This window comes from Tamandua tetradactyla, chromosome 3 (genome assembly GCF_023851605.1).
Source record: "Tamandua tetradactyla isolate mTamTet1 chromosome 3, mTamTet1.pri, whole genome shotgun sequence".
Classification (NCBI taxonomy): Eukaryota; Metazoa; Chordata; class Mammalia; order Pilosa; family Myrmecophagidae; genus Tamandua; species Tamandua tetradactyla.
This window is the reverse complement of record NC_135329.1, coordinates 116,389,724-116,412,194: the sequence shown is the minus strand read 5'-3', so window position 1 is coordinate 116,412,194 and position 22,471 is coordinate 116,389,724. Positions and strand designations below refer to the sequence as shown.

General features: G+C 32.3%; 1 long non-coding RNA gene across 8 annotated transcripts in view; it reads right to left on the bottom strand.

Moving 5' to 3' along the window:
- Positions 1-22,471, bottom strand: part of LOC143677607 (uncharacterized) — a 359,256-nt gene that overhangs the window by 255,800 nt on the left and 80,985 nt on the right. For all 8 annotated transcript variants that reach the window (XR_013172741.1, XR_013172746.1, XR_013172743.1 and 5 more), the window contains exon 4: positions 20,931-20,999. This is a non-coding gene — a long non-coding RNA (uncharacterized LOC143677607). The remainder of the gene's footprint in view (positions 1-20,930; positions 21,000-22,471) is intronic.

The window sequence follows — 22,471 nt, the reverse complement described above, 5'->3', positions numbered from 1 at the left end:
TACCAACATATGTGTGAGTATATTTATGAAAATGGGATCACGGTGTAATGTAGATTATTCCTCATAAGGCTATCAGGAGGATTAAATGAGATCATGTGGCAGAATGCCTGGTATACCACACTTGTTCAATAATATAGCTACTATATGCTATTATTTACAGTGTTAAAATCTGCTTTTATCACTAGACTGCACTTAATGAATATTTGCTGTGAATAGATGTTCATCATAACTCCTTTGTAAAAGATATCTGGTCCATATTTAATTGTGTGGATAAGCCTAATTAATTTTACTTATTGTTGGAAACATATTATTTCTAAATTTTTTATTAGAGTAGACAACGGTGAGGCACCCATTCTTTCTGTTGATATTTAAAAAAAAATTAGTGATGCTTTCTTTAGTAATTTTTTAGCATGATAGCCTGCATCTATGACATATTATAGTCTACTATAATTTAAAATTTTACTGTTTCCCAAACAAATCAAAAAGTCAAGTAAATTTAACTCAGTTTACTTTCCTCCTACCCTTTGTGCTATTACAATCATAAGCTTTATAGCTACATATTTTGTATATCCTGCAAGATACCATTATATTGAGGCTACTTATAAACCTTTGGTCTCTCTGCCCTAAAGCTACCTTCACTGCCTCGTTTGACAACACTAGAGCTGAATCCTGTAATCATTTCACCTCTGTCGGTTGGCACAAGGTTGGGCTTTGTATCAGTGTGGGCCGGATGTGGGGCAAAAAAGATAAGGGACTTCCTTCCTGGTTCTGATATGCTATTCTCCTTGCTGTCTATGGCAGGGTTTCACCAGCTCACTGACTGTGAACAAACACTAGCTCATGTCCTCACAGCAAACTTCTTCAACCTTTCCAACACCTTCTCCAGAAAGATCTGACTCTCAGTCTGATGCTGGTGAGGGTGGGTGGAGCAGGGTATCTTCCAACTTTGTTCCTTATTTGGACACTCTTCCTTAGCTGTAGAGGTAAAAGGGTCTCCCATTATTTTCATTCCTATATCTTATAGAGTTCCCAACTTCTTTTAGTTGACCACCTTTTACTAATTGATAATTCTTAATATTAAATTTTTTCCTATTCAAATTATTCATATATTTTCTGCTTCTTGACCAGAACCTGACTGGTACATATTATAATTTTAAATAGTCAATATTCACTTCTATCACTCATACATTTACCATTTCTGGTGCATTTCATTCCAACCTGAAGCTTTGAGCTTCCACATGAATTCATGTATCTTCCCTGTGAATAAATCTGTTTAGTATTTTTTGGAGTGCAGGTCTCAGGGTGAAATGTATTGCAGATTTTTATTTTTTGCCTGAAATCTTTATTTCACTTTAATTTTTAAGGAATATTTTCAGTGGCTATACATTTTGAGATTAGTAGCTTTATTTTTTTCTCTTGCAACATTTTAAATATTTTAATCCAGACTTCTAGCTCTCATACTCTGATCAGTTCTCAGCCATTGTTTCTTCAATTAAAAATAACATGACCTCATGCCTCTCTGGCTGCTTTTATTATTTTGTTATTGTATTTGATTTTTAGCAATTTAACTATGAATCGCCTATGAGTAGTTTTCTTTCTTGTATTCACCCTATGGGGTTCACATATTCTCAGAGTTTAATAATAAGTTTTTAGAACTTTTGCTTAAGTCTCATCTATTATTTTCATGTATTTCAATATTTTTCCTTTTTTATTTTTCTGTGCTTCAGTTTGGATAATTCCTACTTACCTATCTTTGAGGTATTGTATGCAATCTGTTGTTAAATCCATCCAGTGGGATTTCTATCATCAAACTAGGGACAAGTTTCTTAGCATTTCTTTATTATTAAGGTAGAATCTATATAGCGTTTACAAGGCAATGACTATTGACAAATGTATACACCAGCAATATAATCAAGATATAGATCATTTCCATTATCTCAGAATCTTCCTTTCCATCCACTTCTAGGTAATACATATACCTTCGAAGTGAAATTCTTCTCATTTCTGTTAACTAGAGATCAGTTATCTCCATTCTTGTACATCATATAAATGGAATCACACAGTATGTACTTCTCTATGTCTAGCTGCTTTCACTCAATATAATGTTTTTTTTTTAATTTATTCATGTTGTTGCTTATGGCAGTAATTATTATTATTGCTATGGAGATGGTTATGATGATGATGGAGTAGTATTCTACCATGTGAATATACCACAATTGATTATCCATGCTCCTGTGGATGGTTATTTGGTTTATTTCTAGTTTGGGGATATTATGTGTAAAGTTGCTATTCAAATATTCTTGTACAAGAATTTCTTGTATAAGTACGTTTTCATTTAAGTTGGGAAAATACTTAGGAGAGGAATAGCTGGATCGTATGATTGGCTTATGTTTAAGTATATGAGAAACTTTCAGTTTCCCAAAGTGGTTATATCAAATTATACTCCCAGAATACCAGTGGCTCCATAATTATGAACACTTGGTATTGTTAGTCATTTTAATTTAGCCATTCCAGAGAGTGAACACTTGTGTCACACTGGCACTTTATATTTCTCTGATGATTCAGATGTTGAACGTTTTTCATGTGCTTATTAGCCAATCAGAAGCTTCTGAAGGATTTTGACCATTTTTACTGAGTTGTTTATCTATTACTTACTACGGGAGTTTTTAATGTAGTTTAAATATAACCCTTTTTCCAGATATGGAAAATAAAATCTAATAGGCCCAAGATGGGGTGACTATACTAAGCTCCACCTCAGCAAAACTGAAAACATAAGCTAGTTTCTATTTCCTGTAAATGCCTGGCTTTCCTCTATCCCACTACACACAAAAATAAGCCAATCAGTTATCAACTTCCTCACCTAAGCAACCAACTGCTCCCCACTTGTAAGATTCCGCTAAGTAAAATGGAAACAATCTAGGCCAATCAGAGCATTTCCTCACTTACTTCTGCATACTCCATATAAGCTTTTCCTTTCTACCACCCTGGGTAGAGGTCCCTTCTACTTTCTGAATGGGATGCTACCCAATTCATGAATCAGTCAATAAAGCTATGAGATCCTAAATTGTATGAAAAGTTTCTCTTTTATCAGATATATGTTTTGTAAATATTTTTTCTTAGCTGTGGCTTATATTTCCATTTTCTTAATGGTCTCTGTTCATGAGGAAAATTTTTTTGCTTTGATCAAGTTCATTTATCCAGTTTTTCACTTATGGAATTTATACTATTTTCTTCTATAATCTTTATGGTTTTTGCTTTTATATTTAGATTTATGATCTATTTCAAATTCAAGTTTTTGGAATGGTGTGAGGTACAGGTCATAAATTTGGTTTGTTTTTGTTTTCCCATATGTTTATCTAGTTTTTCTGAAATTTTCAGAAAGACTTTCCTTTCTCTGTTTATTATTTGGCCTTTTCTTTAAAAACAATCGACAGTGTGTATCTATTTCTGGACTGTCTATTCTACTCCTTTGATGTACTCATCTATCATCACACATGAGATTTTTATTGGGGTTGTATCATTTAGGGAATACTGATATATAAACAATCTTGAGACTTCTGATTCATGAACATGGTATATGTGCCATTAAGAAGTGTCTCAGGCATTACCTTATCTAAGAAGATTTCCTGACCTTTATGCCTTATCCTTTGCTTAGTTAAGTGATCTTAATCTGTACCTTCATATGTAGAAATTACATATTTATACAATTTATTGATTCATGGATTTTCAACTTGATTATGGATAACATCTTATTCATTTCTATTTCTTGAGCTCCTAGAAGAAAGAAGATGGCCCATACATGGTATTCTTTATATAGTTATTGGAATTCAATTGTATACTTTTGGGGGGGTGCGTGGTCCAGGAATCGAACCCTGTTGTCCTGCATGGCAGGTGAGCATCCTACCACTGAACCACCCAAGCACCTTAAAATTGTATTGTTAAGGTAATATTTTTGAGACATTAAATTATAATGTGGATTAATATATAATGTGGCTATTTGGAGAAAATTTTCTTAAATTATATACCTATCTTGAGTTAACACTAAAGGCCAGAGTTTGTGATTAGCAGCATGACTAATCTTGCTTAAACAATGTTTTCTCACATCTCTAAGTGTACTGAATTGCAAAAGTATTACTCTATATAAATTTGCTTCCATTCTGCATTAGTGTCCTTGAATCTTATAAATCTGTTATAGCTGTTATGTAAAATGTATGTGTTCACATTCAACATTTTTTTTTTTCAATATTAGCTTAGGGACTATAAACATTTTTTAATGTTTGATATGTATTTATCACTTTCTGTTGAATAATTCAAAGTAAAATTGAATCAGGCTGATGCCTTTCAAAATATAATTCAGATGATAAGAGATTGATTAAATATATCAAAGATGTTGAATTCTGATTTTTTTGTTACACAGGAAATATTTCTGTGGAAATTGTTTTATTTGATTCTGAATGATTTTAATATTTAATAGTGATCCCTTTCTAAGAATTGCCACAATGTTTTCTGCACATTTTTCCTTTTTATTTCTATTTTTCTAGTTGATTTACAAGTGTACGTGCATAGTAGATGTTCTTTGTTTTATCTCTGAATGTATCTCCTATAAGTTAACTTTATTCACGTCATCCATTGTTGGTCACAGAAAATACAGTTATCAGATTCAAATTATCTTATTGTTTGGAATTTTGGTGTCTTAATCAAGAAATAATTTTTTGCATAAATTTGGCATTCAGTTCTTATCTACTGCACTTTTGTATACAGTGTGAGACTGTATTCTATCTTAATTTTCTCCAAATAGCAAGCTACTTTCTCAATCTCTTCCATTTAAATTATCTATACTTTTCTCACCAGTTTATTATGCCATCTTTATTATGCCAAGTATCCACATATGAATGTATCTGTTGTTTACCCCTACTTCTGTTCTTTTTAGAAAATGTGCCCATATGTGGAAGCATAAGTCTTACATTTTGCTCTTTTTATTTTTAAAATACAGTTAGCCAGTTGTAATGCTATAGTAAAAATAGGGTGATTGTATCACACAACTCCAGAAAGTATCCTTCTCATGAAGTGTAAAGTAAATGATGGTCTCTTGGATTACAATATAATATTCTGTATGACACCTTCTCATTAAAGTTGGCCAAAATATAAGTCCTAGAGTTTAGAATGTTAATTATGTTTGTAAATTATTATATTTCTGTGCATGTGTGTTTACTTTTGTGTATAAATTATGAATGCAAGATCTGGAATAACCACAATCAGGTTCATTATCTGGTATTTCTACTTCCTGTGTGTGTGTGATATTTATATACCCCAGTTGCCAATCCATAAAAATGGAGATAATAGTATGGTTTAGTTCAAAGAACTGTTAGACATAACTTAGAACTGTGCTTCTCCTTTTATTTCACAGAGTACACCTAAATATGTTTTTTCTTCTTTCACCCTAAGGTGCTTTCAAAGGGTGTCTTTGTGTAATAAAATTTATGAGGACGTGTGCTTGACAATATTTCTATCAGCCTATCCACCTTTAAATTATGGTTTAACTGGATATACAATTTTATATTTGAGGTTATTTTTTATATAAGACATTGATTATATTGATCTGATTCTTTTTGCATCATTTGTAGCCATTGGGAAGTAGAATGGCTAACCCTTCCTTTGCCTTATTGTAGAGGATCTGCTTTTTTTCCCCTACCTGGTAGCTTTTAGAATTTTCTTTTTGTGTTTTCTGTTCTTAAAGTTTACTACATTTAGAGATGTCAATTTTTTTTTTATCATTTGACCTGTTTGACTTGCTACAAATCCTTCCAATATGAATTTTTGCAATTCTTTTTAGTTCTGGGAAACTGTGTTATTAAATCCTTAAATGCATCCTGTCATCTCTATTTTTAACTCTTTTTGGATTTTTTAGGATATATACTTTGATCTTCCACTTTTTCCTCCCTTCTTTTATTACCAAACTCCCTTTCTTATCTTTCTGCATGATCTCCTTTATCATATTTTCTATTTCACTGACTGGTTCTTCAGCTGCATCTATTTGGACCATATCTTGAGTTCTTCATTTTAGCTGTGAAATTTTCACATCCAGAATTCCTAGTGATTATAGTCATTATTTTTTATTATTGCTTGTTCTTCCTTTTGTTTCTTTGAAGACATTTAGCATATTCTTTTTAAATATTCATTAAATCAGCTTGATCCTACAGGTTTGCAGATTGTCTTTCTTTTATGATATTGAACTCTCAAGATGTTGCTTTAGTTTTCCTTGCAAGTTATATTCCCTTGAGGGAATAATCACCTTTATGGGTTGTGCACTTGGGGTTGGGCAAAAATGCAGGTCCTAGCTTGTCTTTCTTGGTAACTTTAGAATATGGCAGACATATGACAGTGAAAGCAGCTCTAGTGCTATAGCTTGTACCTTTTCCCAGACACTGCTCATTTGAAAGAAAGCCTTCTTCACACCAAATGAGTTCAAGAAATGCCCTTACTTTAACTTGCCCTCTGTCAGGCACCCACCTCTATCCAATGCTGTTCCTGCAAGTATCAGAGTAGGTGGAAGAGGTGGGTACAGTTCCACCAAAATGTATGGCTAACTAAATTGATTTTTTTGGACTGTTTCCACTCCATGTTCTCTTGCCTTCTGCTTCCTACACCTCCAGTCTACTTCCTATTTCTATAGTCATAACCGTCTTCTTTTCTTCCACAGATCCATCAACCTCTAGAGCTCAATCTTCAGGGTTGAATTATGCAGAAGGAGCCATATTATACAACCATCTCCTCAGGAACTAGATCTTGCATCACTTGTTCAAAGGATACATATAAAGGCACAAAAATTATTCTCACTATAAATTATTCTCAACACAGTGCACTCTCAAAAGTAAATGGCATCCCAAATATTAAAATAGTAGATGTTTTTTTCCTGGAAATCTTTGGGGCCAGATTGTGGTATTTGTGGTATATATCCGTTGCTTTGTACTTCTCTGCATTGGGATTTTGCACAGAGTAGAGGGACCCATAAACATTGTTGGGTCACCTGTGATCAAGTCTTCATGTAACATTATTATTGAATTTGAAAGTTCTTACTACTCAGTTAATTGAAGTAACTGGATAAAACACAAATACTTCTAGACTCAATCTTGAATAACTCATAATTGAATAACTGCCAGTATACAATCTATCCATGCCTATATGCACTATATATTCATCATTTATAAATGCAGCAGAAACCAAATGTGTAATAGATAACCACTCTCTGCACACAAACACTGGTGTTTCCAATGGCTTTGTAAATATTGATTATTGTATTTATTAATTTGATATGAACCTGGAGATCTTTGAAAGTTAATACCAAATCAGTAAAAAGGCAGAGAAATGAGGATTTCTAAAAACTTGGAAAGTTTTAGAAGTCAGCTTTGAAAAGAAATATAATCCAATGGTAATTTTACTTTCTCCAGAACTTATGGTTAAAAAAAAAAAAAGGATTCAATGAGAAGAGATGGCATTCTCCCATCCGTTTAAAGTCAGTGCTCTGTTTCCAAGGGCTAAAATGGTTACAGTTGCACTGTTCATTATTTGGAAGTGTCACATTTCCTAGTATGACAAGATGGATTATGGATGGAGAGTTTTACAGATGTGGAGAAATCTTTCTCCAAGTTGTTTATTTGATTCCCTCCCCCTACCCCTTCTGCCTCTTTGTACTTTAGCAGCCAACCTTGGGATAATGGGATTACTTTATGCCTTCTACATCAGGATCTGGATGAGTGCACAGAGGCCAGTGGCAAGAGAAATAAGACGGCCGTAAAAATGCAAACATTTGAAGTTAAAAAAAGGTGCACCCAATAACTTGCCCTTAAATTTAAAAGGAACTAAATGAGGAACTTCTGGACAATTTATCTTGCTGTTTACTGATAACAAGTCACTTTGTTTTTATGTGCTCAGTCTAGTATTCCATAATTTATTTGAAAGAAGATGAGAAATAATGTAGATAAATGATGAAGTGTCAGGGTCTGACGCTCTTAAATGAAGCTATTATGGTCAAAGAGAAAACGTAAAACCTGCGGCTCATTATGAGAGTGTTCTACTTGTCAGTTAAGTGAAAAGGCCTGGAATGATTTCCAGTTTATTTGTCATTGCAGTTATTAAAGCTGTCTTTTTGGTGCCATGAAAATGAATTGAAGACTTTATTCAAAGTAAATTTGTACTAAAGCTTTCAGATGTATCTTATGTGAACTCAGTGAGGCAGGGAAGCAGTTTAAAAGCTGAAACATTACAAGGAAACAACTAGCTAAGTCTTTGAAACAAAATAGAATATGTAAGTGCCAATAAAAGAAGAGTTTTCCCGACTAGGGAGCAAACTTTTTAACTGAGACAATGGAATAAGATCTGTAAGGGATATAGTACTTGCAAACTGTTGGAAAAAACTTGATTTTTGGAAAAAATTGCAAATATATATATGAATATACATTTATATATCTATTTGAGTAGCAGTTCTGCCAAGCTAGATTTCCTAAGATGGATATCTTATTTTAAATAGCATATACTTAGTATAATGAAAACAAATAACAGAAACATAACAAAAATAGGAAAAGTTTGGTCCTTTTTAAAGTAACAATAATAGTTACTGCTGCGGTCCAGCCGCAGCAGAGGGAACGGGCTTGAAGGTGTGGAGGGTCGTCGGCGCGAGAAGAACACCAAGAGACAGCTTAGAGAATTTTCTTCTGAGAAGAGTTGCTTAGATTTATTTTTGCTTAACTGATTTTATACTCTTATTTTTGGCAAGGAAACAGGTATTACAGAATTATGGTTGTGTCATGGTTTACGTTTTAGGTAAAGTTACAGGTTCAGGGAAGCAAAGCGAAAGTACACGTTTTGATTTTCTTAGGAACACTTACACAAGATTTTAATAGCAGCAAGATATTGGCTTAAACCACAGACATTGTGTTTGCAGTTTTCTGAGTTTAGACTTTCTTTTCCTATTATTCTACAGGTGAGGCAATATGTCAAGACCTATTTTAGTCTGGTTAAAGGTTAGCTTGTTTTGATTAAAAGGTTACATTGTTTACTTAGATTTTTTATTGTTTTATAGCAATGGACCGGTGCCGTGGTGGGGAGTAAATTTCCAGGATGGCTCAATGCAGGGTTTTTTAATTGTAAGTGTTTACTTTCTATGGGGTACTTTTCTGTGACTTGTTCTAAAAGCACTTCTGCCTGCTGTATTTGCAGCATGACTTGCTTAATGGGGGCGTCCCAACCTAATTTTTTCCAAACAGTCATTAACAAGGTTTTGCAATTTGTACAATTTGTATCATTTTTTCCAATTCTTTTGCTTTCTGATTCGTTTTGATATAATGCTTGGAGCACAACCAGCAACAAGAAACACACAATTAGTGTCGTTAATCCCAGTATTTTTCTATTACACCATTTTATGCCTCGTCCTCTTTTGGGGCGTTGAAGGCCTTGCCACCGCCCTTCCTTCCAGGGAACTGTGTCAAACCGGGGAGGAAAAAGAGGACGCGGCAAGTTACCAGACTAGACTAATAACACCCTCTTAAAAAGATGAGAAGGTAAGAAGTTCAGAAACCTGAGCTGCAGAATCTATTTTCCTAATTGAGTGATTGGACTGCAAAAGGCTATATCTCACTGCAAGGAATTAATATCTTATTGACAGTTATATCTCATATGGCTATTCTTAAAATATTTTACATCCTTTCTGAAGTGTGAGACTAACTTGCATTTTAGCTTACATTAGGAGGAAATTAAATCAGATTGACTATTAATATGGCTGAGATAGAATTTATTGTGAGTACTGAAAACAAAATTAACCTCTTCCTTGTTCCTTATTTCATGACTGAGTGGGAAAGACTTTTCAGTTTCAGTATGTTATTTTGGCAATCACAAATACTTTCTGAATAGTTTAGCTATGTTCCTTGGTAACTTAGGGGTGCTCATTAGCAGGTAAAACTAAAGGAAAACTGACACTCGATCTCTGCAGTTTTCCTCCTGATCACATGAGAAAGAAAGATCATTAAACTGAATGTTTTATTCCAAGCCCAAGAAATCTTCCAGCCTTGTCTTTAACTCTTCATTGTGGGTATAACAAATGTTTTGACACATCTTCAGGGTCAGTTTCAATACAAAATGGATTCTACATCCCCCTTAGAGGTAATCTTTCAGTGTTTCTGTCAGATTTTATAGCCATTTTCAGTGATACTGTCAGAACAAAAGGTTTACCAGGTTGTATATTATATGCCTTATTTTCAGTCATTTAAATGTGTGACAAAACCATCCTTTGAAATGTAATTTAATTTTATATTTGGAATATTTGTAATACCTCTATAACTTTTAAATGCAAATAGTTTCAAGTCCCAATGATTTTAAAAACAAATAGTTTACAAAATCACAACCATGGTTTGACAGTGGAGAAAGTTACATCATAGTAATTGGCAGTTAAAAGCATAGCAATTTTAGATTAGGTTCAAATTTATTCAGATTCAGATTCAGATACAGATTATGTTTATACTCCCAATAAGCCTTGATAAAAAACAAAAGAAAGGGTTGAGTTCTGTGGCTAGGCAATTATTTTGGGAGAAATATAAAATATATTTTAATGATTGCTGTATTAATGTTTATGCATATGGATCCATTCTACTAGGTTTTCTGTGTTTGAGCATGCTCAGATTTTTATAAATTAGCTAGTTAGTATACTTTGACTAGTCAACCAAATATATATTTAATCCCAATTTATTTATTGAATGTATAGATGTCTAACACTAAATTAGTCCAATTACAAACATGTAAATCCTCTCTGCATTGAGCCCATGAAAAAGAGAGGGATGCAGAATCAGAAAATAAGAAATATATGATAAATTAAGTGCAATTAAAGGATGGCATAGGAATACCAAGGCATCTAATTCCCCCTAGTGTATAAGTATGGAAGTCTTCCCAATGGAAGAGATTCCTGAGCTTTAGTACTGAAGAAGCAGAAAAATTGACCCAGTGGAAGTAGGACAAAAATTTCCTATATTCAGAGTTCTATGCCCTCTAACAATCCAGTTGGTCAAATTCCTTGTCTACCATGACGCTAGTCCCAAATTCTTTGGATGCTAAACCATTGCTTCTTCCCTGAAAAATATTTAGCCAATGTGGGACTCTAGCTAAATTAATGATATGGAGTACAAAATCTGTTCAGTTAGCCAGGGGACTAGATTTGATTTGCTTTATTATAAACAGCTATAGATTAAAATCAGTTCCCAAATTTCTCTCTATAAATTTATCTTCACAAAGCCCACTGAGAGAATTAATTAACATATGTTCATTAAATATTAGCAATGGGAAACCTAAAAGAAATTCAGGAATATACATTATCTTTCCCTACATAAGTTTAGTTAACAAAATTAGAAAAGAAAGGGATTTTTAAAAATGCTCCAGGTGCTTTTCTTGAATTTCTAATTTTCTGTTTCTCTAAAAGCACAATAAACAATTTTTAAATCAAATTACAAATATGTTACAAATCTACTAAGGATTCAATTTCAAGATTAGATTTCTTATTGTAATGTGCCAACTAAAGTTATTAATCAATGAGTAAATGTTTAATGGCCATGTTTAAGTATCATTTTCAGAAAGGTAAATCTATGCCTCTGAGGCAAACATAAAATGAAGATGTGTCAAAGATTCTATTTAACCCTTTACTTAATGAGTGGGCCATTAAGATTAAAATTAGTCCAAAGAATATTTATTGAGGGAGGTATATAGATAATGTAATAAGGAAATGTCAGGATTAGAGTCCTGAGTTAGATATGAAACTAGTTAATACCTTCTGGAAAAAATAAATCATAAATGTTGGGGTTATCTCTTTCACTGTATAGAAATTATTTGCATCTCTACCTGGCAATAACCTATGTTCCTATGGAGCTATAAAATTGCCCAAAAAGGAGAAAATTTTTAATTTTTCTAAATTCTTGATTCTCCACTTTACATTGCTCCTAGCTATCTATTAACCAGAAGGAGTTGAATGGGAAGGGAGATATGAATGACAATCTTCTGTTGTAAGGTTTTGTTCAGCAATATATGTTTGTCATTTCTACATGAAGCTTAGAAATAGACTAAATGTGACAAGCATGAAACCATTCTCCAGCTCGAGTACTATCGGGAAAGCCAGATCCTCTTTTTTGGTCAATTCATTTTTAAAATTTTTCCTTGAAGGATTTTGGACCAAGGTTTAGGAAAAGCCATTAGTAGATATGAGCAAAAAGTCATTCCTTTTATCTTACCAATGCTCTAAGAGAATTATTATAAATGCAATTTGGTTGAATTCTTAATATATGGCATGTTACATGGTAACTGGAGACCCTTGGCTTTGCTTTCCTTTCTTCATCTATCTCCTTCCTTACTTCCCTTTCCAGTTTTCCAGGTACTGTCTTAAAAAAATAAAAAAAGATTGTTTAGTTTCCTCCTACTTATTGATAGTGTCAGATTTCAAACTTCCTCTGGCAGCTTTTCAATATGATAAAAACTTAAAGATTAGTTGACTAAATCTTTTATTTAGACGAAGTAAACTTTCTTGTGTCCTGGACAGGAGTCAGGACATGTTTAATGCTTGTTAAATGAAATAAATATTAATGTTTGTTAAATGAAAACATAGACACATGCTTCTTCACTTGTTTTGTTTCTTTGAACTCCAACTTTACTTCTGAATCATCAAAAGTAAAGAACCAGTAAATTTAATTATCTATTCCAGTAGATAGAGATAATAATTTCCTTGATATGTTGGTCTTTTCTTTTGAAGAGATCAAATCAGCTTTCCAACATAATTATGTAGATTTTACTGAGGTAACAAGAATGTGCAGTATGCATAATCCCATTTGTTGGATGTATAAACTGAGCCTAAGGGAATGTAAATGATTTCTTCAAGGTCACCTATGAGCCACTGAAGTTGTCTTGCTCCCAGAACAATGATTTTTTCGTTTTGGCACATAGCTGTAAGAAACCCATACCTGACTCAAAGATATTTCTTTAAATAAAGGGTAAGCAGTGGTCAGATGTGTTTGAATATATTAGCCTGCTGCTGTTGCCCTGGTGTGCTATTATTTGCAGCTTATGAATAGGAAATGGAAAGTAATCTCAGAAGAAATTGTATTCTGATGGTCCTTCAAAGAATAAAAGCTTTTTTTTTTTTTTTTGAGGGAATTAGGATGATAAAAACCCAAGATTATTGGAAACCTGGTAGCAGATCTTTCCTTGGCAAGACTAGGGTGAGTTATTATCAGTAAGTAGTAAACAGGGTTCATTAATTTTCCTTTTGTAAATTGAAATTCAGAGAAACAGTTGCCAAAGGTATTGTTGTAGATCATTCAAATGCACTGCACTGTGTTGAAGAAATATGATCATTTTTAAACTTCCCTTTTAGTATGCTGAATGTAGTCCCTGTACCCAGACTGAGCATTAGGTATTTTGATTTTAGGACTTAAAATGTTAACATTTTAATATAGCCATATGTTGATGAAAGGAATTCAAGGCTTTTATTTTTCAGCAGCATACTTTACTGTGGGTTGTTTTCCAGGAAAGTACCAAGTATGAAAAAGCTACTTCTACTCATGTCATCAGGATTCCAAATATATTATGCAACTTATAAATAGTGATGTCAAATATTCCTTTCCATGATAACCTTAGTGACTGCATGACACCTGTATTTTATTTTTTATCTCTAAGCACCAATTATTTTGTTTTAATAAACCAAAACAGTAAGTGTGTGAGAAAAGGACTCACAAATAAATGGTTTCCATTCTTTCTGACTTGAGTATGAACAAGGAATTTTTCTACCTTCTAGATTCTAAGTGGCTTCTCGCAGAAAGAAGTAGTCTCTCTCATGACAGATGCTCTCTCAAAGTACCTTTGTGAGGTAACTCTGAAAAGCATCATTGACTTCCTTATCATTATTTTTTCATACTCGCTAATGGGATGATGGAGTCTTTAATTTCTAAGATATTGTTTATGTAGTCATTATATAACAAATCTTGTGGGACACTGATTTTTCATAAACTCAAATTTCATAATTTATCATCGACAATACAATCAAGAATTTGGATATTCTAAAATGACTTCCTAAAGACAGCTTTATTTTGATGCTGACATGAGAATTCTATCTAGGGAAAAAAAAAAACATGTACTCATTCTGAGGTCAGGTTGTATAGAAACATGAAGAAGTGTGCATGGGATTCCACAAAAATACTCTAATCAAACAATATTTTGATTAAATGCATGCAATATAACTTAATGAGACTCATATTCAAAGATACTTTCCATCTTTTATAATGTGTCCTTCACCCTGAGACAATTATATATAGCAAGGTGGGTATTCTTATTCATATATGGAAAGGGGTTTGCTAAGAAATCATTATTTTTTTTTCTCTTAAAGTCTGCTCTCAAGATCATAGTTCTTTTTTGAAGCCAAAATTCTAACTTCATAACTATGATGTTATATGTAGCCAGGCTTCATAGAATCATCAGATACTGAAAACACACTTAGAAAGAAATAAAGAACAAACAACTCCAGCCAGATTTCAAAAAGGAAATATTTTGGAATTATACCAAGGCATGTTGTGGAATTTAAAAAGTAGATGAACAACGAAGATTCAATAGGAATGAAGGTCAGGACAGAGCCAGCACCCTCAGCTAAAGACGTTCATAGGCATTCTGTTTAAAGTGCTATACAAATAAACTGACTCAGTTCCAAAGATTTTCAGACACTGGACACTACAGTTTCAAATTACCAGTTTTGCGGTGGGGGTGGGAATCTGATTTTCTAGTTTGGGTAAGGTGTCCTCTTAAGCACGAGGAGGCAGGTTTCCACATTACAACTGTGTGTGCAAGTAGACATCTGGGACAACTTTTATCAAATGAAGTTTTCAGAGAATGAGGGGCAGGTGGGAGCTTGGAAAGCCTTCCAAAAGCTGCCAGATGAATGAAATCTAGACAAACTGTCTTAAGGATTATGGTGGATGCCAAGAAGTATGGATAACAGTTCCTGTCCTTGAGAAACTTAGCATCCAGTTAGCACAATAATAATACAAGATAGATGGAAAATAAATAAAAACAACAATTTAAACAGTTTGATGAAATAGAATAATACTTATCCCAAAGGAGGGCATGTGTAATTGCTCTAAAAATTGTATGAACAGTAGCAGGTAAGAGGCCAGAAAGATCACTTTAAGTGGAATAGCTAGAGAAAGTTTTGTAGTTGTCACAGAACGACTTGTTCTTTTAAAGTTAAGCCCTTCAAAAGGCAGGGATATGTTTTGAAGGCATTTTAAATGGGAGAAATGCACTGGTAGATGAGGTAGGACTTATTTTTCCATGATAAAAACAAGAAAATTTTGAATTGAAGATATCAGGCCAGGACAATTTGTCTAACACATATTCATTTATGGGTTTATAGATTTTATTGTGTATAACCTACCAAGTGGGGTAAAACTGAGTGTATTTGACTCATGAAAGTATGATATGAAGACAATTTTTTGTGAAGAAATATTTCTTTACCTTTATTCATGACCTGTTTCTTTATGAGTAAAATAGAATGGAGATTGGGTGTTAAGAACTTGATCATTTCAAAGTTATATTATGATTTTGTTTAAATTATGTTTTTTTTTTTTTTTTTTTTGCATTGTAGCAGCTGTTTACTCTCTCAACTTTGAATGCATTACCAAAGGAAATAAAGTTACTGCGTAGTACTGACTTTCATTTTATATTGGTGTACACAAATTGGGTTGTGTTGCATGTTAATGTATGCTATTTCCTGAAATATTTACTTACCAATAAGGTAATAATAGATTTAGCTAACCTTTTTCCAGGCAATGCATCATATTTAGACAAGGGTCAAGAATTCTGCCCTGGTAAAACAATAGCTTACACTGTGCTAAATTGGCACCCACTCTTCAGAGTCTAGATAATTTTGAAATCACATATATGTGTAGAAACTCATTCCCAATGGAAGAAAATATTGTGTGCTCTCTGAAAACACATTTCCACCACCCTAGCAAGTATCTTGTAGACTCAAATCAACTATTTGAACATTACAAATATTTCAAAGAGTAATAATAAGTGACATATTTTGGAAATGTATTTCATTGAAGAAATTAGAAAACAGCATACCTTCTGACACTTTTAAGAAGAATACTATTAAAAAGCTTATAGCAACTATGTTTTTCATAGACCAAAGCCCATTGAACTTTCAAAGAGGTCTTTGATAAAATATTTATACTTGCAAAATTTTGTCACAAGAGGCAAAAACATCTTGAAGGGCAACAAAGAGAAGCCTGGTCTAGAGAATGGACATATTTCTTAGGTCAGGCTAGCATAGCTGGGAAAGCCTCAAGACAACCCACAAAGGAAAGGACAAATACGCACCATATAATACATTTCTAGATTATTGCATAGATTTTAACAATCCAAGCAGACAAACAGCTTGACATGTGACATCCTCCATTCTAACAAAAAGCTTTTATTCTGTATATCAGCTGGCCATAAAACATTAAAAGAAAATGTGGTGCATCTGAATTTATTCTTATTTTTTAATATTTATAAACTCCTCTGTTTGGCGGAAGATATTTGAAAAGTATTTATTTTGATAGAGCAAGCAAATGACTGAGTTCTGCTTCATCCCCTGAGAAATTCTCTAATTCCATACTTGAAATCATATCATCAGGTTTTATCAGTCTTGTCACTAACACATTCTCTATACAGTCAAATCTATAGTCCCTTCATGGCAATGAGTCATCAAATACTTAAACTCTTAAGTTACTGCATGACCTTTTTTCCCCTGAAAAAAATTGCTTATGTTCTTTATCATTCCTCAAAAGCAACACAGGCCCAGAGCCCAACTCCAAGTTAGGCAAGGTTTACCCTGGGGCACTCGGGCTTCTAATTCTACCTCTTTGTTGTCCATTTTCCATCTCTTCTTGCTGTCTGAGATCACTTCAGTGTCCTCCTAGCAGCTCTCTATGGGACTGTTATCAAGGAAAGATAGATATCTCTAACCAAAGACAGTAAATGACTCTTAGCAGTTTGAAGTATTGCTTCCTGGCAATGCATGTATTTCCACTATAACAGAGATCAGAGCCTTAAGTTTAAACCTGTGTCTTACATAACACCTTTGAGACTATAATGTAACCATGTCTTTCTTCAGGGGAAAAAAATAAAAGCATGCCCACAATTTCCCACAGAATGTTGGGGGAAGATTAAATCTGGAAAGGCTATCCAAGTAATATGTGTTTAAAAATTACAGAATTAGCTAAATATATTAGCTTATAGTTTTGGATATCAGTTAGGATGGAAAATTTTCTTAGGTCTAGAGTTTTCCCTTCAAGCATAGACCTGTGGTCAACACATTTAAAGAACGTTATTTTCCCAATATTTTATATATATATATAAATATATATATATTTATATGTAAATATATATCTTAAAACATATACATATATATGCACATAAATATATACATATATCTATCTTAAAGCTCCTTTACATTTTCCCATAATCCCTCTTTAAGTACAGTTCTCTAAGGCAGGTATAATATTCCTAGAAGGTGCTAATTATCCAAATTTGAATCCAATAAAACAATTACTTCCTACCTTTTAGATGCCAAGTTTCTTTCTAAGTATGAACTAATTTTAAAAAAGTAAACATTGCATGCATTCTGTAATCCTTCATGAGTATTTCATATTTTTGTTTTTTTTTTTTAAGCAAAAGCAAGTAAATTTCTCTACATATGTGTCTAATTATGTAGCACACATTAGCAATTTGGGGAAGCATTATGTGAAATTAATATTCTACCTTTATTGCCAGCTATTGAACCATGAAACCTTTTTAAGAACTTTAAAGCCATGGCTAAAACTAAAGGTTCAGGGTATGACTTAGCATTGAATTTTCAGTTCTTTGTCACTTCGTCAAGCATTAGTCAACATATTTGCAAATGTTTTAACAGTAAAATTTTCTAAGATATTTCTATGTACAATTAATACAGCAATCAGTAAAAGCTGGTCTATAGGGAATGCCTAGTCCTTAACTTACACACGCATTAAAGAAAACCTAGACATGACACTACTAATTTTTCTAGTCTCATCTACTCATAATTCAGATTGCCTAACTAAACTTAAATGTAGAGACAAGAGTTAGGGAATTTGTAGAGCACTAAGCTGACAAATACAGAGTGCTGGCTGTTATTTCTGTTTGGAAGTCAGAAATTTGCACTATTCACTTTGTAGTCCGGCAGCCATCACTTCAATTCCTTGAATTCCCAAAGCTTTTCATATGGCTTCCTCAAGGACAGCTATCATGTCTTAGCTACTGCAGTGACAGATGGGATATAACATGTCATGTGATGGATAACTGTGGAGCCATAGTACTTAATCCTTCTAATACTAATAGCTGCATTATCATAGAGATTTATGAGAATGTCAGTTTTAAGTTCCCAGTTCCATTCATGGGTTTTTAAAACTTCAGCTGCAAAAAACATGCATCCATCCCATTAATTCTAATTATCATGGTTCATCTTCTCAGCAGTTTTGCACTCCGGAACCTTTCAGTGCAAATTAACGTACCAAAAAAGTGTATTAATTAATATTTGTAGCTTTTAATTTCTGCAAGAGTGTTGTCTGGAAGCAGCTGGCAGTACAGGGCCGCTGCTATTGAATCTTTGCCAAACAAGTGCAGATGTAATTTTGTTATCTCTTGCTTAGTCATTTACGCAAATTAATTTGAACAATTAGCCTTTTACTGGTCCTTCATGAATCATGCAAAAGGGATCTGCCAAAAATTGCTAGTTGACAGAAAAGAATTGGTTAACGCTGTGCATTTTGTGGGGAAGGTAATGCTGAGCAAAACTCAACATTAGTTTAGACTGTAGACAATTGCCTAAATATTCTATTGTAAGATTTACTTAGCATTCCTAAACAAACTTGAGAATTTCCCTTAATGAAGAGCAACCCTATATACTAGTGAAGATTCATTTCATAGGAAGATTCAAATTTTTCATGAAATACCCAAGTTGAATATGTCTTAATTGAGTATATATGCTAAGTAAAGAAAGAACTTTCATTAAGAAATAGACATTGTGAATTAGCCAGTATTTACTGCTTCTCATGTCACAGACCCTCACTTTTACATCTTCATCTAATCAACATTTTAGTGCATAAGTATTTGTGTGTTTATTTGTTATAAATCTCATATATTTGTAGTCTCATTTGATATCTCATACATTTGTAGTCTCATTTGATAGCTTCAATAACTTCATAACCTTCTAGTGAGTTAGAGTTGGGATTATTAAAAATTATTAAATATCTAGTTATTCAATTTTGCAGGTCTGGTTAAGAAAGCATGCATAATTAAATCACCATGGAAATGGGAGAAATCTATTTTTTGGTATGTTCATAGAAAGTCATTGTATCTTAAAGGACGAAACAAAAAACAGAGCAATATTTATAAAATTTAGAATGAAATTTTTTCCTTGGAACTGGTCTAACACTACCTATGATTTTATGCTTTCAGCTTCATTCCAATCTATTTTTTCTCGGCATTTTGAGTCATTGGAGGTAATGATTTTTCCATCTTACTTTTACATGTAAGTGGATATATACTATTAAATCAAAGGTTACAGATAAGTAAGACTTGGTATAAAATTAGTTTAGAAATGGCTCTACAAAATTTCATGGTGCACAGTAAGGTATATTTGCAGTTAGTTATGCATATGCATTTGCATATTTTAAACACATGTACATGCTTTCATGTGACCAATATATTTATAGGTAGTTAAAATGTGTCACTTTCTCCATTGTAGTATGCCACTATTCAGAAACTTTTAAATTTTAGACTATAGCTTTTAGAAAATAGAATTTAAGAGAAATGTCATATTTATCTAGGTGTCTGTCATAACATAAATAGATCTTAAATATGAGTCTACTTGAGCAGGGCTAATGAATCATCTGCAGCAGAATATTTTTAAAATCCAAGTTACTGATCATTAAACGGATAAGAACTAATTTTAATCATATAGACAATATAAGGAAGTCATCAAGAACACCCAAAACTGCTAAGAGGTTGTTTTTCAAAGAATTTATTGCCTTAGAAGAAATTAATATTTTTCTAAATATTGTCTTTGCAGCTAGCATTAATGGAAAAATTAAATGATATTTCAAATTGTGATTTGTAGGAAAAACTTATTTTATCCCTTTGTTGGTCTTAGTTTCTTTGAAATTAAATTATTTCGGAGGATTTCAAGGGAAAAATATTGCCAAATCAAGCTAGATCTGGAATACGTCCAGCGAATACTTAGGTAACATGCAATCTCTTAGAACACAATTATTTTCACTTTTGTTTAAAGAAACAACATTTGCTCACTGTTGAGAGCCTAAAAACCACAACAAATAGAAAGGTTTAAAAATCACTTCTGATATCACTTTTTCAAAATAAATACACTAAACATTTGATTCGTATCATTCCCTTCTTTAGCTTAAATGTTTTCTTTAAAAATCATCCATGAGGTAAAAAATTTACCTGTTATTGAAAACATTATTAATATCATTTAGCACATTAATATTTTTAAATAAAACTGCCCATTTTGATATTACTACATATCAACTTGTATCTATTGTTTTAGCTATAAATAATAAAGCAATGAACATCTTTCCTCATAAACTTTTCCTGTATTTCAGTTAAATTCCTTAGGCCTGATTTTCTGAAATAGGACTGTTTGCACAAATGACGTCAATACTTGTAAAACTTGATACAGATTGCTTCATTACCTTCCAAAACAGTTGTACTTTTCCCTAGATATGCGAGAAAATTTTTGCCACCACATCTTTAACAGCACCAAGTTTTATCATCAAAATAACAATGAAAGAAATCTTTAATTTTATAGGTTAAAGTTAAAAATAGCATATTCTTACTTGCCTGCCTTTCATTATCAGTGAAGTTGAACATTGTCTCATATGCTCACTGATGCACAAATTTTTCATCTGCAAAACAGTGATTAAAATATGAAACAGTGATTTTTTTTTAAGATTTAGCTGCACTAAATAAAAGTGCTTTATAAAATACTACACATATATAAGCTGTTATCAGTAGCACACTAGTGACTAACTTCTACATGTTTTGATGTGGTTTTCTAATTTTATCACTTTTATTTTAAATTAGCATCATAAAATTAAAAAAACCCATGTGTCTTCAGAATTAGAGGTTGTTCTTTTTTATTTTTTTAATTTTTACTTTTTTTTTTGCATGGGCAGGTACTGTGTTTTTTTTCATATAAAACCAAGGAGGAAAATATATATTTCTCCTCTATTATTTTATTGTGTAGGCTATTAGTCAGTATAAATAATCAAAATTTAATTTACATGATAACAATACATAAGGTAATAATTCTAATTGAAGCTACTCAGATTCAATTCATTTTTATTTCAACTTATCCTGTTTTCACAATCAAATATTGCCAAGTAGCTACTTCTTCTTTAGAACCATCTGATATGTCACATGAAAGACATAGTAAAAATCCTCTTTCATTTTATTTAATAAAGAAAATTCCCTTATAGAAAAGTAAAAATTAGATGGGAAAAAAAGATCAATAAACTTAGTTTTTGTTTTTTTTTAACCTGAATTGGCCAAGGTAACTTTGTGGTCATCTTCATCATTCACAAAGCTTTTTGTACACAGTCTACATTATTTTCACACATCTAACATATGATATACTAGCTATCCAGATTTTTTAAGAATTATGTAACATGTTATAATCATTCTATATTAACTAAAAATTGAGAAAATAAAAGAGAGAACAAAATACTTAAAATTTATCTTAGCTTTTTAAATGTATCCTTAAGTGTGAAATGAGATGAATTAATGTCATTCATCTGGTGAAAAAAGGCAACCCATGTTTAATATTGAAAAAAACAAAAATATAAGAAAACAGAATTAAGAAAATAGGAATAGGTTTTAATCATCAGAAGATAAACATTGTTCATATGTAGATGATTATACTTAGTTTTATTTATGCATATACACAAATTTTAACAAAATAAAACTCTTCTTTTTCATTTTATATAAAGCATTGTCCATCTTTTTAAAAATATTATATACATATTGATATATTATTCAGTTATTTGGAGGGATAATCTATAATTTATATAATCAAATTTTAATTGGGAATATTTATGTTGCTGTAAATACTTGGCATTATGAAATACCACTGAAACAAACACTGAACAAACCTACTGATAAATCTTTGCATTTTTCAACATTATTTCCTCAAAATAAATTCCTTATTACATTGCAAAACATTTTTTTCAGCATGACCCTTAAGAAACATGGTTTATAATGTTAACTTATAATTAGCAATGTTTTCCAAGAAATTTAGATTTGTAATCATTTCAACAAATGATTAATTGCTTGAAATAGTTTAAATGTTTTGGTTTGTTATCAAATCTATAACTAGTGT